Source organism: Onychomys torridus, chromosome 16, assembly GCF_903995425.1.
Source record: "Onychomys torridus chromosome 16, mOncTor1.1, whole genome shotgun sequence".
Classification (NCBI taxonomy): domain Eukaryota; kingdom Metazoa; phylum Chordata; class Mammalia; order Rodentia; family Cricetidae; genus Onychomys; species Onychomys torridus.
Window position 1 is genome coordinate 32,891,391 of NC_050458.1, and position 11,920 is coordinate 32,903,310.

At 47.7% G+C, this 11,920-nt stretch overlaps 1 long non-coding RNA gene across 1 annotated transcript in view; it reads right to left on the reverse strand.

The window, feature by feature from the left end:
* LOC118597356 overlaps positions 1-7,755 on the reverse strand; it is a 45,538-nt gene extending 37,783 nt beyond the window's left edge. The window contains exon 1 of the long non-coding RNA XR_004946808.1: positions 7,624-7,755. This is a non-coding gene — a long non-coding RNA (uncharacterized LOC118597356). The remainder of the gene's footprint in view (positions 1-7,623) is intronic.
* Positions 7,756-11,920: the final 4,165 nt, after the last annotated feature.

Here is an 11,920-nt window from a genome sequence, read left to right on the forward strand (position 1 = left end):
CCAGAAGACTGGGCATCTGCATACACTGAGTTTTGAAGACAAGATGATAAATGACTCATTAGGAGACAGGGGAAGATATCCCCCAGCAAGGAAGAGGATATGCAAACCACAGGGACTTGAAGTCCCTGAGGCACAGCATGTTCCCATGGGGAACTGGTCAGAAGACCTAGCACATCACAGCTCTATCTCTACCCAAGGCCACCCCTTTGTTGCACACTCAAGTTTACAGGGGAAAAAAAAAAAGAGCTACACCAATGTTGAAGGTTTTTTCAGACTAATTAGTGCTCAGTAATTGTGGGTAGCTGAACTATCATAGCCTGGGCTGGGGGGTGTAATTCACGTGGTAACTCAGTGTTCATTTAGCATGCCCTGAGTTCAATCCCTAGCACTGCAGAAGCGGGGCACGGTGGTGCATACCTGTAATCTCAGCACTGGGGAAGTGGAGGCAAGGTGGAGCAGAAGTTCAAGGTCATCCTCAGCTACCTAGCAAGTTCCAGGCCAGCTTGGCTACATGAGATCCTGTCTCGTACACCAAATATTATGGGCTATGTTTAAGTCTTCTTTATATCTGTTTTTTTTTTTTTTTCAGCTACCCCTGTTATCTAAACTAACATTCGTTTAATGTCAAGTGGAACCTTCAGTATGTATCAATACACCACTAGCTTCCACCATATCAAAGGCTAAGCATGTCATCAGACAGCCTCTGAGGTCCATACCGTTTGCTCCCACCTGCCCACCTGATGTTCCCACTGAAATCTTGAGTAAACAAACTTTTCTATGACTTTCTTTTGTTCTGTGGCTATAGATAGAGTCCATGTTATCACTTGATAGGGAAACTACATCATTTGAGGCAACCTGAATCTGTGTTCCTGATCCATGGTCACTTATATTTGACTCAGAATAAATATTGCTTCCCTCTGGAGCAAGAGCTGTACTTCCATCAACACTGCCTGATGAGCCTTCTGTCTCCTACCGGCCATCTGAGTGTGCTGCATCTAGAAGGACTCAGCACTCTTCTGTATATTAACTAAATTCAGGCTGTCATTAGCGATTCCGCCCATTTCACAGGTAAGGACACTGAGGTCAGGATGACTCGGTGAGTAGCAGAAATGTGATTTGCACCCAGACCACACTAATCACGGTTCTGAAGCTTACACAGATGGACACATGTCTGGGGCTAAGATTATCTGCATATGCCTACCATCTAAGTGTGAACAGACCCAAAGCTGGTCATTCAAGCAGAATAAAGGACTCCATGTGCATGGTTGGCTTCTAAAAGCACCTGTGAAATTTCCATGTCCCTGGTGGCCCTCTCTTCCTGTGACACTGGGCTTGGCCACAGTGGCTGGAAATATTCGTTTCTCCATGAGGGAAGGTGGTGGACCTAAGGGAGGCTGATGGTTCAAGAGGGAAGGGGCAGGTGACAGCAGAGAGGCCACAGCAAGTGCAGGAACACCCCTGGCCCTGACCTTTAGAAGCTGTTGTGTCTTCAAGAGCAGGACAATGGAACAGATGCTCGGATACGTGGGCAAACAAGCCTGCTGTAACAGCCCAACTGAGGGTATCCAAGCCAGAGCGAGAACTCAACATTGCCAGCCCTCACTCTTCATTGTTTTCTGTACATACATGGGGCTTCCCCCTTAGCATATAATCCCTGGAACATCCCAACATCCTAGGAAAAACTACATGGACTCACGATGAATAATTCCATTCTAAGTCATATTTTCTTTAACGTTGTTCCTGAGCTTGGCCATTCAGGCTATTTTCCTGAGTATTAGAAGCTATAAAAAAATTAGAAACAAGGATCCTGGAGAGGCAGCAGAGCTGGTGGGCAAGGCTCTGGAAACACACTGCAACTTCAAAGCCCAGCACAGTCATGTATGTGCCTGGGGGTACGTTACTCAACCACCCTGTGCCTCTGCTCCATAAAAGGCTTATGCAGTCTGGAGTTACCTCTAAGGAAACTCTATAGAAAGTCACATATTTAATACAAGCGCTTTATAAGTGGGGGTGCACTTGGCTTGTTCCCACAGTGACAGACCATTTGTTTTGAGAAATGACCTCTAACCAAGCCTTTGAACCAAGCCTTTGGAGGTACTCCCACATACTCTACCCACACTCAGCTCAGTACTTCTGTAGTTCAGCTGGTCCTTAGGATACAGCCCAGAAGTGGGATCACCAGGTCAGTGTCTTAGCTACTTTTCTGTTGCTATAAACAGTCACCACAATCAAGGCAACTCCTTTGAAAGAACACATCTAATTAGAGTTCGAGTTTTTAAGGGTTAGCTCATGATCACCAAGACAAGAAGCAGATAGCCATGGTGCTGGAGCAGTAGCTGAGAGATATACATGATGATCTGAAGGCAACAGGCAGAGAGAGAGAGAGAGAGAGAGAGAGAGAGAGAGAAAGAAAGAGAGAGTGAGTGAGTTCTGGGCCTGGTGTGGGTTTTTGAAACCTCAAAGCCCATCCCCAGCAGCATACTTCCTCCAACAAGGCCACACCTCCTAAACCTCCTCTTTCTTCTTTTTCTTGTTTTGTTTTTTGAGCTAAACCTCCTCCTTCTTCTTTTTCTTGTTTTGTTTTTTGAGACCGGGTTTCTCTGTGCACTTTGGTGCCTGTCCTGGATCTTGCTCTGTAGACCAGGCTGGCCCTTGAACTCACAGAGATCTGCCTGGCTCTGTTTCCAGAGTGCTAGGGATTAAAGGCACATGGCAGTGCGGCCCGGTTCTCCAAATTCTTCTAATCCTTCTCAAGTAGTTCCACTCCCTGGTGACTAAGCATTCAAATACATGAACCTCTAGGGGCTGGGCCATTCTCAAACTACCACGGTTGGCCTAAAGGCAGACTGTGTTGCTGAACAGCCCCATCAGCACAAAAGGGAACAAAAGACTTTATCCCATCTCATCAGCCAGAAAATAAAGACAGGAACACCCATGTTACCAAACACTAGTGTGGATGTTCAGGTCCTCCCAATGGTCTTCCTTCTGAGCATTAGCAGATGACCTGTTCCCCACCTACAAGCTCCAGAGACCCACAAGAGAAGGCCTGATAGTCCCTCAGCTGCAAATCCACTGGAGACCAAGACTGGCCCACACCAGGAGAGTGGCATCCCATCCCCAGAGCACCCCACTTATCAAGGCTTACATTTTATTTTAAATTTATGACTTAATATATTATTTCTTTACAAAGAACTCAAAACTGCATATGGCTCAGTCTCCACAAAGACAGAACTACGCCCTGTGCCTGCCACTAACTGGTGGATCTATCTCTTTCTCCCTGCTGTGTTATCATCATCCCAGGAGTGTGGTACCTGCCGACTCCTTTCAACTCCAGTGTCTAGCAAAGGCCCAGGGTTGGAGGTGCCCACCAATGCCTGTCAAGAAACAGAGGAAGCACAGACAGAGACAAAAGCTATCTTCTTTTTCTACTCACTCATCCACTGGCTATACTCATTTTTTTGTTTTTGTTTTTGTTTTGTTTCCCTGTGTAGCTTTGTGCCTTTCCTGGAACTCACTTGGTAGCCCAGGCTGGCCTCGAACTCACAGAGATCTGCCTGGCTCTGCCTCCCGAGTGCTGGGATTAAAGGCGTGTACCACCACTGCCTGGCCTGGCTATACTCATATTAATCCCCTGTACAAGCTCCTTCACCATCCAACAGCCTTTTGGACATGCAAATATGCTCCCTCGCTTATGTCTCCCCTTTTCCAAGGAAGGGGCACCTCCTCTTGACACTGGCACTTTCTTCTCAAAGGCTATCAACAAAGGAAATTCCCCAAGGTCCACTCCACCCAGGTCAGGATCTGGGGACTGCCACCATGCCCTCTTATCTCAGCTACTGAGAGCCCGGCCTGCAGGCTGTCTCTGGTCTGGCTGATAACACAGCCTGTTGTTTTTAGAGGAAATAACTTAGCCCTGAGTGCTTTCTTGCATGTGACCCTGCCTGAATGTGTGGGGGCGGGAAGAGGCCTGGCTCTCCACAGGGCCGAAGTCCCTACTAAGGCAGAAACATGCCTGTCATGAGACACAGTCGTTGTCTTCTCTCCAGAGTTTCTCACCCCTCAGCAGTGGGGTCAGGCTCACCACAGACACCTGCACAGACCTCTGGTGCCCACACACTTGCAGTGCTCCATAACCATGAGCCCCTGCCCACTATCCTGCCACTTCTATGCACACTTCCTTGTTCCCCTTTCCCACTCCTGGCTAGGATGTGAACTCTCTGTGTCTTGGTCTAGAATAGCACCTGACACATCTAAGAACTCAGAAACTCTGGTGGATACATGAGGGAAACTGGTGTTTGTCAAGTGATGTTGGGAATACAGCAGTGCTGAAGTTATGGCTTCCTTGCTAATGCAGCTCCACCAGGTAAATCCACGACAAGGGAAGAGAATCCTCAAGTCTTTCTCCCACTCTGAGCTCAGGACCAGAAGCCATGTGCTGCGTTCACCCTGTGTTCACACACTGCTAGGTGCGGTCTGTGTACTTCCCTTTACAAGAGCGTGTCTGGGTGCTCTGGACCAAAGACATGGGTCATATATGGGTGAGGTGTCCATCAACAGGGCCTGAGGTCTGAAGCAGATCAGATTGTAGTGTGAATGGAATGGGTCCCCATAAGCTCACAGGGAGTGGCACTATTAGGAGGTATGGCTTTGTTGGAGTAGGCACGGTTCTATTGGAGGAAGTGTGTCATTGTGGAGGCAGGCTTTGAGGTTTCCTATGCTCAGGATATGCCCAGTGTTTGAGACCATTTCCCATTACCTTCTGATCAAGATGAAGCCAGCACCATGTCTGTCTGCATGCCGCCATGATGATAATGTGCTGAACTTCTGAACTGTAAGCAAGCCCCCTAATTAAATGTTTTCCTTTATAAGAGTTGCCATGATCATGGTGTCTCTTCACAACAATAGAAACCCTAACTAAGACACCACTGTTAAAGTTTGGAGGTGAAATGGCCTCTACAGTCACACATGTTTGAAACATTGGTCTGCAGCTAGTAGCTCTGTTTGGGGAATTATGGAACCTTTAAGATGTGGCTGTGGAACCTTCTGAAAGACACAGCCTGATAGGGGGAAGTGGTGGCACTGTGTATGGGGTGCGTGTGTATGTGTGTGTGTGTGTGTGTGTGTGTAGTGTGATGTGGTGTGTGTGGGTGGGAGGTATGTGTGTGTGGCGGTGGGAGTGGGGTGGGGTGTGTGTGTGTGTGTGTGTGTGGTGTGGTGTGGTGTGTGGGTGGTGGTGGTGGAGAGTACATGTGTGTGTGGCAGTGGGAATGGTGTGTGTGTGTGTAGTGGGTAGCCATCCCAGCATTGGCCTGGAAGTTCCAACCCCCACTGAGGCTTTGGTAATGGTCACGCCCACAAGGCGGGGCAGAGGAGGAAGCGGAAGACGAAGGATCGGGAAGTACTCACTCTCTTGGTTCCCGGACTCTGGACGCTGGGGGTAGACCGAGCAGAGTTCTCCAGAGAACAACGCCGGATTGTGCTATACCCTTGCCAGACCCTGTAACCTACCCCCTCATTTGTAAGTACCCCACAAAATAAACCTCCCTTTTAACTACGTGGAGTGGCCTTAATAATTTCACCAATATGTGTGTGCTGTGGTGTATGTGTGGGGGGGAGAGTACATGTGTGTGTGTGTGTGTGTGTGTGTGTGTGTGTGTGTGTGTGTGTATGTGGTGTGATGTGGTGTGTGGGTGGTGGTGGTGGAGAGTACATGTGTGTGTGGCAGTGGGAATGGTGTGTGTGTGTGCTGTGGTGTGTGTGGGGGGGTAGAGTGTGTGTGTGTGTGTGTGTGTGTGTGTGTGTGTGTGTGTGTGTAGGTGGGGGTGGACAGTGCATGTGTGTGTAGCAAGGGTCATAGGTCACAGTTCAGCCTTGGCTCCTGCCCTGACTCTCTCCAGCTGCTAGGTCTGCCCAGATGTGAGCAAGCTTCTGCTGCCATAGCTGAAGCCATTCCTGCTACTCTGTCTTCACCATCATGGTGCCCCCTTAAACCGTGAGCCAAAACAAATCCCCCTTCCCTTCGGTTGCGTCTGTTGGGTACCTGGTGACAGCAAGAAGGGGACCTATCTGTGATGCTCACCCCCTGCTCTGGGTTTTCTTTCTCATTTATGAAGCCTTCCCGGGCTTCTTCATCTGAGCACAGCAGCCAAGATAGGTGCTCACTGTGACTGGCTGCTCTCCGTGGCTGTGCAATGTGGCATGACTGACAGTTCAACAAATGTGGTAGTTGGAGTAGTACTGCACCATTTAATATCAATATAGACTGGAATTTCATGCATGTTCTAGCTTCATCAGCAAGAACTCCTGACGCGGTGACTATGCAGATAAGTCAACGAAAAGCTTAACTCGTCAACTTGATGAGGTTGAGAAATGCCATAGAAACATGCCCTGGGCATGTCTTTATGGGGGTGGAGGGAGCTTGAATTAGTTGAAGCACGAATGTCTACCCTAATCGTGGTGGTACCCATGCATGGGCTGGAGTCTTGAACTAAAGCAGAAGGAGAGAGTAAGCTGAGCATCGGCATTCATATACCACAATAGACTGACCATACCTCAAACCATAAGCCCCCCACTTTTTAAGATTTATTTATTATGTGTACAGTGCTTTGCATGGCCAGAAGAGGGCGCCAGGTCTCATTACAGATGGTTGTGAACCACCATGTGGTTGCTGGGAATTGAACTCAGAACCTCTAGAAGAACAGCCAGTGCTCTTAAACGCCGAGAGCTGAGCCATCTCTACAGCCCTAAAAGTTGTAAACTGCCATGTTAGTGCTAGGAATTGAACCCAGATCCTCCGGAACAGCAGTCAGTGTTTTTAACCTTTGACCCATCTCTCCAGTCCTGAATAAGCCCTTTTCTTAAGCTGCTTTTGTCAGAGAGGAGAAAAGTTACCAGTAATAATCTGGATGATGTGTACAGATGTGAATGTGTATTTATACATATATAAATGCATGTGTTTGTCATACACTGATATACACATCTTTACTAACACGTTGCTTAGAAGGTAGGGTAGGAATGCATACATTCAGGACCTCACTGTGGCTGCCACACCCTTCTCCCCTGAGAGGCTTTAAGGCACTGACAGAACACTGATTGCACAGAACAGACAGTCCATCTTCAGATCTAGATGTCTGGGACAGAAATCAAGTGGGTCTCATCAGATTTGTCCTCAGAGCCATCGCATAACACTTGATGCAGAATGCAGCAGTGACAGGTCAGGCCTTATTTGTAGTGACGGCCACTTGTCATGGAAGAATGTTCACAGTTCAGGTGTCTCTTGTGAGTTTCCATGAGAACTGCAAAGCTCTCCCTGAGAAGCCAGCTCGCTCTGTACTTCACAGGGAGAATGTGTCCCCTCTGTGGGCAATGCTCCACATGGCAGGCAGGCCACATTACAAAGAGTCTACAAAAACAGGCCACCAACCCTTGCTCTGCTACATAACCCACAGAAGAGCCTGGAAAACACAGCACATGTCTCATCCCCAACCCAATCCCTCAACATAATTCCAAGTGTGGAAAAGACAGCATATTTTTCTCATCCCCAATGCAACCCACAGCATAGCCTCGTGGGAGAGTTTGGAAAAGACAGCACATCTCCCTCATGTGGGGACATCAGTCACTCACCTCAGGAGGCTGAGCCACTGTCTGCCTCTGGCTCACAGATACAACTGTCCGGCTGCACAGCTCTGAACCGATCTCAGCACAGCCCCGGCAGGTGCCAGTTCCTTCTTGAAGGCATTTTCAGTTCATCAAAGTCAAGTCTGAAAATGGAATGCAGAGAGGAAGTACAAGTGAGTGTTGGCATTAATCCCATCTGAGGCCTTTCTAATGTGACTCGAGTCAATGGCAAGGACTCCATTCACTGACTAGCCCACCCCAACATTCCCACTACCTAGGGGATTCCAGAAGCACTATTGTCCAACGATCACAGTAGGGAGAACAAAAACAACCAACTCACACCTCCTGCGTGCAAGGGGTGGGAGACAGACCATGGCACAGAAAATGCCAGGCAATGGGACACAGGTTGTAAGGGACACTTGGGAGAATAGAGGAGGAAGTGACCGAGTTGGTCTGCAAGAAGGATGTGAAAGGAAAGGGGCATGGAATGTTAGCCACTACCACACGTGAGATGTCACTTTTATAAGTCTTAAGAGAAGGGTCCACAAGCACCAGGAAAAACAATGCAATCGTGAAAGTTTAAGAGGATTATTGGATTATAAGTGGGTAACAGCAGAGACTCACTGGGTGGGCTTTTGCTGGTCTCCAGCTCTGCAACGCATTCCTGACATCACCAAGGTCATTGTCCCAAAGATTCCCATAGTATGCATTTGGAGAGCATACAAATTAGCCTAGTACAACCAGGGCAGTAGAGAGCAGGATCCAATCTACACTGTCCCACCATGGCCATCATTGCAGAGAGGGTCCCCATTTTTCCAGGCCATCGGTATTCACAGCAATTCCGCCGTCTCTCACAAGCAGAGGCCATTTCTCCACGTTTTGGTCCTCACATTGACTTTACAATAGTAAATGGATGCAGATGGAGCACAAAGGCGCAAACACAGAATGCGACAGGAACTGGGGTGTTAGCAGTGGAGCACATACTCATTATTCAGGAAGCCCCAGGTTCCACCTTCAGGATGCATACACCCAAAACAGTATTCATGCAACAAATCCACTTCCTCACTGGAGGGGCTCATTCTGCCACCACATTAACTGGCCTGGGACAGCCCTACCTACGGAGGATATAAACCATCATGGAGAGGCTTTGGTCTCCCCAGCTAGCCCAGGTAAACATTAGATTTGCTCATAAGGATGTCAGATATAACAAGTCCCGGCCAAACTAAGTAGATCAGAAGTATGCATCCACCCAGCGTCAGGAAGATGAGAGTACTGGGCTGGATCGGGCCCTGGGGTTTGGACTATGGATCTTTCCGGGAAGCAATGCTAACCACATACCCGCCCTGTACCTCTCCATAGCAGTTCATGGCAAATTAGGAAGGAAGCTGGCCTACGGGTGATGGTGAGGAGAAAGAGCTGGGACAAGAGAAGCGGGGAGATTCGAGAGCTGTTTCAGGTGAAGAATTGGCAGATCACTGATCAACAGAAGCCAGCTGTGTCTAAAGGCTTAGGTCTAGTTCTGGAAACCACATATGGTGTTGACTATAAACAGTCTGTCAGGAGCTGCGGCTGGGGCAGGATGTTTACAGGGAAGACAGCGGAAGGGGAATAAGCAGAAGGGCTCAGAGTCTCAATAGTGGAGAAAAAAAAAAAACCCCAAAACTTCTCAAAAAAAGGTCTTCCCTCCTTACCCTGGGCTGCCCACTGTTTCCTTGGCTTCATCCACTTGTTGTCTATTCACTTTACGACCCTATCCTGAGTGAGCTGCAGGGGGTGGGGGCACCAGCCCCTTTACCATCTGGCCACCACTACCTCCACTGAGTGAATCTTGCTTCTCATCAACAGCTGGAGGGGGGCTTTGACTCATCAACAGCTGGAGGGAGCCTTGGCTCCCATTAAAAGCTAGAAGGACCTTGCTGAAAAGGTCTTGCTGACCTTAACGGGATTCCCACACCTCACTGGCTGGCACAATCTACTTTATTTTTGCCTTTTCTACTCACCCCCTCACATTCCAGTACAAAGGCCACTTCCCAGGACCCCTCTCTCTGCTGACTCCCAGACAGAGACATTGCCACTGTAGCCGTGGGTATCTGTTCTTCTACAAATCTTCCCTGCATCGCTAACCCCTGAAGGGAGGGGGTGTCTGACTCTCATCAGAGTCCCTGGTGTGGAAGATAGGGAAGTTGATTACTATTACTTCTTCCTTTTTTTTTTTTTTTTTTTTTTTTCAGTGCTGTGGATCAAATCCCCGGTCATGCACACTAGCTGGCTTAGAGGCCTTCCTTCCTCACCCTGGGCTGCCCACTGTTTCCTTGGCTTCATCCACTTAGTGTCTGTTCACTTTTTAACACAGCACAGGTTTACTCAACACCAGACCTCTCCTCAGCCTGCAGTCATTGTTCTCCCTAGAAGGAGCCCCTTGGTGGAGGAGAGGCCATACTTGGTCAGCAGGGTGTCCCCATCCACTCTTGTTATCTAGTAGATGCATATACAATTTCATATATTGTATGTACAATACTGAGGAGGCACTTAGTGATTGTTAAATGAATGAATGAACAAGAGACGGAGCTCCAAGTATCAATTGGAGTAGGGCCGGTTTACACTTTAATGTCTGTACTTGAGTTTGGACCTTAATATGAGTTATACCTTACTGAATAGTTGAGAAACATCATGACAGAAAGGCCTGCATGTACATATATATGCATCCCTGGAAATAGTATTTGAGTCCTCTATTTCTTTTTTTTTTTTTTCCTTTGTTTTTTTTTCGAGATGGATTCTCTGTAGTTTTGGTGCCTATCCTGGATCTTGCTCTGTAGACTCTTGTATAATATTTGAGGGACCAGCCTCAATATTATACATCCCAGGGGCTCAGGAGAGAGAACTACTAACGGCAAGGACTATTTTCAGGAAATAGAATCTCAGCACACCAAGCTCCATAGTCCATTTGCTTTAATTCCTCTGGCATAACATCCTATATACACAGCTTCAGTTCTGTTCTCGTGCCTAGCTCCTTTCTTGCCTGATTTCTCTCTGTATCTACTGCTCCCTCTTAAGTTCCATCTTAATTCTCTCGTCTTAATTCTACCTCATCTAGTCCTTCTCACCTTGTTCTTACCCAGCTAGGACTTCCCCATCTGGCTCTTCCTTGTCTTCCATCTCGTTCCTCTAGTACTCTCTTCTAGTCCTTCAATCTAGTTCTTCCCCATCTCAGTTTGTTCTCTCAAGTTCTTACCCATCTAGTTCTTCCATTCTCTTTTCTCTTCTCCATCCTGTGTCCTGGAAGTCCAGGTATATAAAGGGAGAGTCTGAGCTAAAATGTATATAGGTATTACTTAATGTCCACCTGACCTAGGCGGTCTCCCCTTGTGGAATTTACCTTAAGTCAGGAGACTTGTATGTGGGCTGCTATCACTGTTAGTCCTCGAAACTTGGGCACCCACCTGGGTGGTGGTTCCTATAGTCCTTGAAAGTGGCTAAGGGGGATATCTGATTCCAGAGAAAGCCTTTCCTGAGGCTGTTCTCCAAATTCCTGGAATGTGGATATCCAGAGAGTGATCGGTCCACACTGTTAGCCCTTCTAGGGGAAAAAGTCAATTGGGAAAACTATGAAGGCACATATGATTTTCATAACAGAATACAGCTGACATATAACAAGCCAAGTAACACCAAAAACTCCTTGGGATTTGGCTTCCTCTGGAGGTATTCTCTGATTCCTCCAGGTAGTGACTTTGCCATAACCATCTGAGTTCTTATGATATATTCCTGTGGCACTCAGCAGTAGACCAAGCTGGCCTGAACTCACAGAGATCCACCTGGCTCTACCTCTGGAGTGCTGGGATTAAAGGTGTGCACCACCACCATGCAGCTAGCTGCTCTATTTCTTAAGACATAAGGGAGAAAGTTGAGAATCATTTTAAGATGGAACCCTGCTCGCCACTGAGCCTCTATCTACAGACTGGCACCTGTGGGCACCAAGCCAATGTAGCAGGAATCTCGACAAGTCTTATTAATAAAATCAAACTTGAGCCAGGTATTGAGGTGAATGCTGGAAGATCAGAGAAGCAGAACAAGCCTCAGCCACCTCACCTTGCCAATTCCTCAGCTGATCCTGTTTCCTCAGACTGGATGCCTCTGAGTCCTCATCCAGAATGAATCTCAGCTGAACAGCTGCTCAAAAGCCTAAAAGCTTAACCAGACAAAAAGATTCTAGTTTCCAGTCTTCACGCCTTATATATCTTTCTGTTTTTGCCATCACTCCCTTGGGATTAAAGGCGTGTATCACCACGCCTGACTATTGCCAATG